Here is an 8,957-nt window from a genome sequence, read left to right on the forward strand (position 1 = left end):
ATGCATATCTAGAACAATACCTACAGCTCTACAACAGGCCGCTGTGAGAACAAGACTCAAAAAGACCACACTCCCCATAATTTATTGCCCACATTGCTCACCAGAAAGGGGCCCTGCCCTCTCTTACTGCAGGCCCACCGCTGCTACGGTTTGGACAGATTAACACTGGGCTGAGCCCTGTCCTCAGGCACAGTTCAAGGTGACAGGGCTGGAGTCATCACCTGGCCATGGAGGGAAAGGGGAAACCAAGTTCTCCTAAGCACATGTAGGACAATACCACTGCTCTGCTACAGTCAGCTGTGGAACTGGGGACCAGCCCACCCAACCCACTGCAGTTCTACCAGCAACACCAACATGGACCATGTGGATCCCGGTAGGTGGCTCCACCACTACAACTGCTAACACCCACATCACACCAGCTGCCCAGGGCCCTGATAACCTGCCCACAAACCCAGGACACTGCTCCCACTAACAGCCTATGAGCAAGCCACCTAAAGGTCCAAGAACCAGCACTCCAGTACTCAGTAACACAAGTACCACTGTAAAATCCTCTGGAGTCTAAAAAACAGGCAGACTCAACCCAATGCTGCTACCATTATGGCCTGAATAGTGGCTCAGCTGGCATTCAAAGCCCCAGAAAAACTTCAGCACAATATACGAATTTTAAAATTAGTAAGAGAAAAGCATCTACTCACCTATAAAGGAAGTATCAACTAATAACTGTGCCCTAAGCCTCCAAGATTCTCCCCTTCAAATGCAATTTCAAAAAATTGGAAGCAGCAACTGCTACATCAGATGTGCAGATATCAAAAGAAGGACACAGGGAACATGAAAAAGCCAGGAAATACAATACCACCAAGTAACTACAACAATTATCCAGCAAAGGATCTCAATCAAAAAGAATATCTCATAATGCCAGATAAAGAATTCCAAATGTTGGTACAAAAGAAGCTCAACAAGATGCAAGACATATATAGAAGCCAAAACAAAGAACTAAGAAAATCAATTCAGAACAATAATGAGAAATTTACCAAGGATATAGATGTTTAAAAAAAACTCTAGAGCTGAATAATTTATTGAATAAAATACAAAACACATTCAAAAGCTTCAAAAACAAACTAGAACAAGCAGAAGAAAAAATAGGAGAACTTGAAAACAGGTCTTTTGAAATAATCTAATCATTGTAAAATAAGGAAAAAAGAAAAAAGAAGAGGAAAGCCTTTAAGACATCTGGGGCTATATAAAGTGACAGAACTTATAAATTATTGGTATTCCCAAGGGAAAAGAGAGATTTAAAAGTTTAGAAAATTATTTAAGTAATTAATTGATGAAAACTTCCCAGGACTTGTAAGAAAATTAGACATTCAGATTTTGGAGGCCCAACGAATCCCAGGCAAAAAAATGCTGCAAAAAGGACTTCACTACAGCACAGTATAATCAGAATGTTGAAAATCAAAGTAAAAGAGAGAATTTTAAAATTATCAAGAAAAAAGCATCTACTCACCTATAAAGTAAACCCCATCAGACTAATAGTTGACTTCTCAGCAAAAACCTTACATGCCAGAAGAGAATGGGATGGCATTTTCAAAGTGTTGAAAGAAATAAACTGCCAGCCAAGAATTTTATATCTTGCCAGAATAAGCTTCATAAATGAAGGAGAAATAAAGTCTTTCTCAGACAAGCAAATGCTGAGAGAATCCATCACCACTAGACTGGTAGTACAGGAAATGCTCAAAACAGTCATTTTCTTTCTTTTTTATTTCAGCATATTATGGGGGTACAGACTTAAACCTAAGGTGTGAAACCATAAGAATTCTAGAAGAAAATGTTGGAAAAACTCTTATAGGCATTGGCCTAGGCAAGGAATTTATGAAAAAGACCCCAAAGGCAATCACAGCAACAACAAAAATAAATAAATGGGACCTGATCAAATTAAAAAGCTTCTGCACAGCCAAAACAGTCTTAAATATGGAATCAAAAGGTCAACATTTATCATCACAAAAACATAAAACTGATAGGTTTTATATAACAATGATACAAAGGAGGAAGAGAAATGAATTAAATGGCAACAGACAGAAGTACAGAAAACCACAAAGACAAAAAGAGAAAAAGAAATAAAGAATTTATAAAACTAGAGATCAATTAATAATATGACAAGAACAAAGCCTTGCACATCAATATATTAACCTCAAATGAATATGGATTAAATGGCCCAATTAAAAGATATAGATGGCAGAATGGATTAAAAAAATATGATCAAACTACACACTGTTGGCCGGGTGTGGTGGCTCACGCCTGTAATCCTAGCACTCTGAGAAGCTGAGGCGGGAGGATCGCTCAAGGTTAGGAGTTCGAGACCAGCCTGAGCAAGGTTGGTCTACTAAAAAAAATGTGGCCGGGCGCGGTGGCTCGCGCCTGTAATCCTAGCCCTCTGGGAGGCCGAGGCGGGTGGATCGCTTGAGGTCAGGAGTTCGAGACCAGCCTAAGCGAGACCCCGCCTCTACTAAAAATAGAAATAAATTATCTGGCCAACTAAAAATATATATAGAAAAAATTAGCTGGGCATGGTGGTGCATGCCTGTAGTCCCAGCTACTCGGGAGGCTGAGGCAGTAGGATCGCTTAAGCCCAGGAGTTTGAGGTTGCTGTGAGCTAGGCTGATGCCACGGCACTCACTCTAGCCCGGGCAACAAAGTGAGACTCTGTCTCAAAAAAAAAAAAAAAAAAAAAAAAATGAGCAGGAGTAGCTATACTTACATTGGATAAGACAGATTTTAAATCAAACACAGTAAAAAAAAAAAAAAAAAAAAGACAAAGGCAGCCACCATATAATGGTAAAGGAATGAATTCAGCAAGAAGATATAACAATCCTAAATATATATGCACCCAACATCAGAGCACCCATATTCACAAAACAAATATTACTAGACTTAAAGAAAGAAAAAGACAGCAACGCAGTAATAGTGGGGGACTTAACACCCCACTCATAGCACTAGACAGATCATCAAGACAGAAAATCAACAAAGAAATACTGAAATTAAATTGTTCTTTACATCAAAAGATATTTACAGAACATTCCACCAAACAGCTAGAGAATATAAATTCTCTTCATTAGCACATGGAACACTCTAGAAGACAGATCACATTTTGGGCCACAAAACAAATCTTAATAAATTTTTAAAAATCAAAATCATATCAAGTATCTTCTAAGACCATAATGGAATAAAGCTAGAAATCAATATGAAGAGGAACTTCAGAAACTATACAAACACGTGGAAACTAAACAACACACTCCTGGAAGATCACTGAATCAACAAAGAAATAAAGATGGAAATTAAAAAAATTTTTTAAACAAATGAAAATGAAAACACAACATACCAAAACATCTGGGATACAGTAAAGGCAGTGTTAAGAAAGAAGTTTATAGCATTAAATGCCTACATCCAAAAAGTAGAAATCTAGGTCACAAATTAACAACCTAACATCGTACCTTGAAGAACTAGAAAAATAAGAACAAACCAAATCCAAAGTTAGCAGAAGAATAAAAATCATAGCAGAACTAAATGAAACAGAGACCATAAACGATACAAAGGATCAATGAAATGAAAACCTGGTTCTTAAAAAAGATAAATAAAATTGACAAACCACAAGCTAGACTAACCAAGAAAAGAAAACCGAAAATCCAAATAAACACAATAAGAAATGAAAAAGGAGACATTATAACTAGTAACACAGAAATACAAAAGATCAGTAACTATTATGAACACCTATATACTCACAAACTAGAAAACCTAGAGGAAATGGATGAATTACTGAAAACACACAACTGCCTGAGACTGAACCAGGAAGATATAGAACTCCTGAATAGACTCATAATGGCTAGTGAGATTAAGTAATAAAAAAACTCACAACAAATAAAAGCTTAGGACCATATGGATTCATAGTCTCACTCTACCAGTCTTACAGAGAGCTGGTGCCAACCCTATTAAAACTGTTACAAAAGATTGAGAAAGTAGGAATTCTCTCTAATTCATTCTACAAAGCCAGTATCACGCTGATACCAAATCCAGGAAAGACACAACAAAAAAAGAAAACTACACACCAAAGTCTCTGATGAACATAGATGCAAAAACCTTCAACAAAATACTAGCAAACTGAATCTAACAACATATCAAAAGGATAATTTACCACAATAAAGTGGGTTTCATCCCAAGGATGCATCGATCAACATACACAAGTCAATAAATGTGATTCACCACATAAACAGAATTAAAAACAAAAAACATGTGATCATCTCAATGGAGTGGAAAAAGCATTTGATAAAATCTGGCATCCCTTCATGATAAAAAAAACCCTCAAAAAACTCAGCATAAAAGGAATATACCTCAAAATAATGAATGCCATACATGACATACCCACAGCCAACATCATCATACTAAATAGGGAAAAACTGAAAGCATTCTCTTTGAGAACTGGAAGAAGACAAGGATCCCCACTTTCGCCAATTCTATTCAACACAGTACTAGAAGTCCTAGCCAGAGCAATCAGGCACAAGTAAGAAATAAAAGGCATCCAAATTGAAAAAAAAGAATATCAAATTATCTCTGTTTGCTGATGATCTTACACCTAGAAAACTCTAATGACTTCGCTAAAAGACTCCTAGATTTGATAAATGAATTCAGCCAAGTCTCAGCTTATAAAATCAATACACAAAGATGGCTGACTAGAGACACTGGTTGCCAGATCATATAAGAGAAAGTTTCATATGAAAAAGCATAGCCCAGGTGTATTTCTGAGGGAAGGAGCCAGAACCTACTAAAGATCCCTCAGGAAGATGTCGCAGAGCAGAAGGAAGACCAAGATTTCAGCAGAGATTGACCCCTAAGGAATTTGGAGGCCTGTGGAAAGGTAGATGGGGATGTTTCTTTTTTCCTTCCCTCACACCTCTGGCACTCTTCAGTCTCCAAAAATGTCTGAGAGCTCCTCTATTCTCATAAGCCCAAGAACCGCTGCCATCAGTAAACTAGGAGCTTCCTGAGAACAAAGCACCAGGCTGCAGGCCCCCATAAAGTCACTGCCCCTCACCACAGGCCCAGGCAGAGGCAACAGGTGCCATATTGCTTTTAAATCCATTGGGTGCCTTTGTCCTGCCCAGGAAGCATCAGCCCTTCAGTTGTTTGTCACTGGATCCCACACAAACATTCCCCAACACCCACTCAGACTACAGGAGCCACAAGTGGCCAGTGGGTCCCTGGGGAACTGTGTGATGCCAGAGCTTAGACATTCAGGGTTGGTTATCTTCAGGTGAGAGGAGAGTGCAGCACACCAGAGCACCACTTTACCTCTGTTCAGACTCTTCTTCTCTTCCCCTCCCTTGCCCACACCTATTGACACAGCAGTGGCAATTCTCACAAGGAGTCAGCACAGGTGCCCCAAGACATGATTAAGACAAGGCAACTGGGAGTTGATGCTGCCCCTCTGTTGGCACATCCACCAAATCCAGTTTTCCACAGACAGTGGGGCTCATGCCTTTCCCCAAAAAAACCTGTAGCTGAGAGGTGCTCAGACCATGAGCTCCCCACCCACCGGCCCTCCCTGGAGCAGCCTGCCTGGATGCTCCAGCAGAGCAGGGCATACCCCAGAGCAGAGGGACATTAAGCCTGCTTGAGCACTTCACAAGTGACTTGGGATCAGCACGCCTCTCCCTGTCTTGAGCCAGGGGGATCAGAGGACAGGTCTTCAGGCCTGATCCCATACCCTCAGAACTCAACTGCCTCACTCAGGGACACAGAGGAGAAATTGGTGAACTGATCTTGAGAAGGGAGAGAGCCCAGGTGGACAGAACTAAAAAGACAATATGATGTGGGTGCAAACCATAGTGTACTCACTGAGCACCCCTCCCCTCACAGGAAGGACATGCATTCAGTCTGGATCAGGGTCATGGGCAGGAAACTCACAACACAGCCTGTGGCAGCAAAATTGAGCTCAGTTGGTGTGGGCTGCTGCCTGCAGCCAGACTCCAGAGAGGGATCTGAGAGGCAAGGGAAGTGGAAAGAGAGTGAAACCCACTCCTGTCTGCTGGACTATAAATTCCAGGCTACCCTTCCCCTGAGAGCAGACTTTTTTGGTATAGTAGGGTCACATCAGCCCCTCCCTAGTGGCTTTCCCCAGTACCAGGGAGCCAATTCCCAATCTTGCTGAGACAGGACTTGTGCCTGCTTTCGTGGAGCCTGGATGCAGGCTCATCCAACCCAGCCCCACCCAGCTCCACCCAGTCTCACCCCTTCATCTGCCTCAGCTGTGCTGGAGCACAAGGAGGAGACCCCTGGAAACTCCAGGCCCCACCCACTGCCTGGGACATCCAAGTGCTTCCCCTGATTGACTAGGGCCAGACAAAGGCCCCCAAATCAACACTGCAGCTGGTTCACTCCTACAAGCACCTTCCCTACAGGCAGGGAAATCAACTTGTACAGCCCATTACAGCATTTACTGATTTAGTCATACAGAGCTTGGCCAACTCTTACCCACAAGCACTACCTACTGACTTGGAAATTAAACTGGTGTCCCAATATAATTCAAGTCCACAGGGCTAGGGAAATAGAAAAGATTTAGAGACCTCCATCTCTGCTTCTCGACAAGAAGCTAGAAGTCTGCCCACACACACAGTACAACACTGCTACAGCCTATAAATAACTAGCAACTGAGAAAACCACCACACTAAGGCTATCCATTCGGAACCTATCCCCCCACACCCAGAAAATACCTACATGAAAGCCAAAGGTCCTTACACAACATATGCTACAGGCACACTCTTAAGAGGGAAGGAAAAAAAAGTCACATCTAAACAAAAGAAAATTCAAAAACAAGAAGTGACAGCTGCTCCAGATAAAAAGGAATCAGTGTAAGAACTTCAGAAGTATGAAAAATCAGAGTGAAAGGATTCCTGCAAAGGCTCATACCATCTCTCTCTTAATGGATCCCAACCAAAATGAAAATACTAAAATGACAGATAAAGAATTCCAAATACGGATTGTAAGGAAGCTTAATGAGATTAAACAGAAAATGGAAAACCAACTCATAGAAGCAAGAAAAATAACTGAGGCAATGAATGAAAAATTTACTAAAGAGATAAATATATTTTAAAAACAGGCCCAAATAAGACTTCTGGGAATGAAAAATTCATTTAGGTAAATACAAAACACAATGGAACATTTTAAGAATAGACTAGACCAAGCAGAAAAAAGAAAAAAAAAAAGCAGAGCTTAAAGGGAACTCTTTCAAATTAACACAGTCAAAAATAAACAACAAAGAATTAAGAGAAATGAACAAAGTCTCTGAGAAAAATGGGATTATGGAAAGTGCCCAAATATAAGAATCATAGGGAGAAGAAGAAAAAGCAAAAGGCCTGGAAAACCTATTTGAGGGAATAATTGAGGAAAACTCCCCTGGTATTGTTAGAGATTTAGACATCCAAATATAAGAAAATGAGCACCTGGGAGATTCACTGCAAAAATGACATCACCAAGGCACATCACCAGACTGGCCAAAGTTGACATGAAGGAGGAACTCCTACAAAGGCATGAGGTGAAAACATCACGTAACTTACAAATGAAAACCCAAGAGACTGACAGATTTCTCAAGAGAAACCCTACAAGCTAGAGGGGTTGAAGTCCTATCTTTAGTCTTCCTAAACAGAATAATTGTCACCCAAGAATTTTGTATTCTGCAAAACTAAGTTTCATAGGTAAAGGAGAAATAAGTCCTTCCCAGACAAGCAAACACTAAGGGAATTTATCACCACTAGACCTGCTCCAGGAGAACCAAAGAGATGCCATATCACCATTATTTCTTATAGCTGAGTAATACTCCATGGTATACATATACCACAATTTACTAATCCATTCATGAATTGATGGGCATTTTAAGAAATCTGGCTTTTGCTTTTTGGCTCGGAAAAGGCCAAGGTGTAACTTTCTTTGGTCATCCTAAATCCAGGTTCATCTGACACTAGCTGCCTCCACCATGAGCCTAAGTTCAACCCCAATGAGATGAAAGTTGTGTACTCAAGGTGCACTGGTGGCGAAGTCAGTGCCACATCTACCCTGGCCCCCAAGATTGGCTCCCTGGGTCTGTCTCCAAAAAACTTTGATGATGACATTGCTAAGACAACTAGTGATAGAAAGAGTCTGAGGATTACAGTGAAACTGACCATTCAGAACAGACAAACCTAGACTAAGTGGGTACCTTCTGCCTCTGCCCTGATTATCAAAGTCCTCAAGGAACCACCATGAAACAGAAAAAGACAGCAAAACATTAAACATAGAGGAAATATCACTTTTATTAATAAGACTGTCAACATTGCCCAACAGACGTGGCACTGATCTTCAGCCAGAGCACTCTCTGAAACCATTAGACCTGAGGACTGCCCAGTCTGTGGTCTGCAATGTTGATGGATGCCACCCTCATGGTATCATAGATGGCATCAATACAGATGCAGCAGAATGCCCAGCTATTTAAAAAGTACAAAGGAAAATATTTCAATAAAGGATTATTCAATAACCAAAAAAAAAGAAGTTTGGACTTTACCCTAACAGAAGCAATAAGAAGGTTTTAAGCAAGGGAGTGCCAAGATATGGTTTATTTTTAGTAAAATCACTTGGGAAGTTACAGTGTAGAAAAGAGAGAAAAAAGAATAGCAAAACTAAATGCAGAGACATCAATCCAAAAAACTCATCCAGCAAGCCCAGCACAGTGGTACGTGCCTATAGTCCCACTTAGTCCCACTCAGGAGGCACAGGCTGGAGGATCACTTGAGCCCAGCAGTTCAAGGCTGCAGTGCACTATTATTGTGCTTGTGAATAGCCACTGCACTCTAGCCTAGGCAACACAGCAAGGGCCCATGTTAAAAAATAATAATAATCCAGCAGTTCAAAAAGAAATAATGGTGGGCTGCTACCCT

At 40.8% G+C, this 8,957-nt stretch overlaps 1 pseudogene; it reads left to right on the top strand.

Annotated features, from left to right (window-relative positions):
• Nucleotides 1-361: 361 nt before the first annotated feature.
• Nucleotides 362-8,515, top strand: LOC123623397 (annotated as a pseudogene).
• The last annotated feature ends 442 nt before the right edge of the window (nt 8,516-8,957 follow it).

This window comes from Lemur catta, chromosome 18 (genome assembly GCF_020740605.2).
Source record: "Lemur catta isolate mLemCat1 chromosome 18, mLemCat1.pri, whole genome shotgun sequence".
NCBI lineage: Eukaryota > Metazoa > Chordata > Mammalia > Primates > Lemuridae > Lemur > Lemur catta.